This window comes from Etheostoma spectabile, chromosome 23 (assembly GCF_008692095.1).
Source record: "Etheostoma spectabile isolate EspeVRDwgs_2016 chromosome 23, UIUC_Espe_1.0, whole genome shotgun sequence".
NCBI classification, from domain to species: Eukaryota; Metazoa; Chordata; class Actinopteri; order Perciformes; family Percidae; genus Etheostoma; species Etheostoma spectabile.
The window spans coordinates 18524634-18525573 of NC_045755.1; positions in this window are offsets into that span (position 1 = coordinate 18524634).

Here is a 940-nt window from a genome sequence, read left to right on the forward strand (position 1 = left end):
GGGGGGGGGGGGCATAGAGTCTTTTGGATTTATGGATGGCTGTGTCATTGTATATAGTGTTTGAATCAAAAATATCTTGTGAACTCAGTGATTGAGAAGTATACACTTTTAATGTTGATTAGAAGGTAGATACTTCTACCCATCTGTGGCTTTATCAACGATGTATTTTGGAGTATTTTTAATGGGTTAGTTATAGTGGGTATTTTTATTTGTATTACTTGTAACTTTTACATTGTGTTTGTTAAATAAATTGATTTAAAAAACAAATGTTGCTCTTTTCTTTGCTTGTGTCTGCAATCACTACTTCATACATACGTATGTCCTCAAGAGGGCAGTGTGACACAATGAATACATGACCCTACATTCACTCCTGTTCCTACCTTGTGCAGATGAAGTACATTAAGATTGAACCTTCAACTTCTTTAATAGATAACAGAAACAGGGTATTTTTTTTTAAACAGCACACTGGAATGGAGACCACTGAAAGCCATGAACACGCTGTGTAGATGGCTCTCATGCACACCTCACCATGTGATGATGCTATTAATTACAGCAAATGCTCCAGAGCTTTCACATCATCAGAGGCCACTGCCAATGATTGAAATAACTGTGAGCTATTAAAATCTGTGTAATGGTGAAGGTCAGTATCTCTCAGAATTCAATAAACTCTCAAGGCCTCATTTCCTGAGCTGCGCAGTTCATATGTGTGTAGATAAGGAAAACATTTACTTTGCATCACTTAGAAGTATGTTATTACATCTTAATTAGTCTACATCCTTGACTTTCCACTTCCGGGATTGCGCCTCAGTTTTATTCTTAGTTAATCCTTGTAATGTGTTAGAAAGATGCAAACATTTTTTTAAGATGGCTTAAAAGTTTTTTTCAACTTACTGTAATATTATTGACAAAATGTATGTGTGTGTGTGTGTGTGTGTGTGTG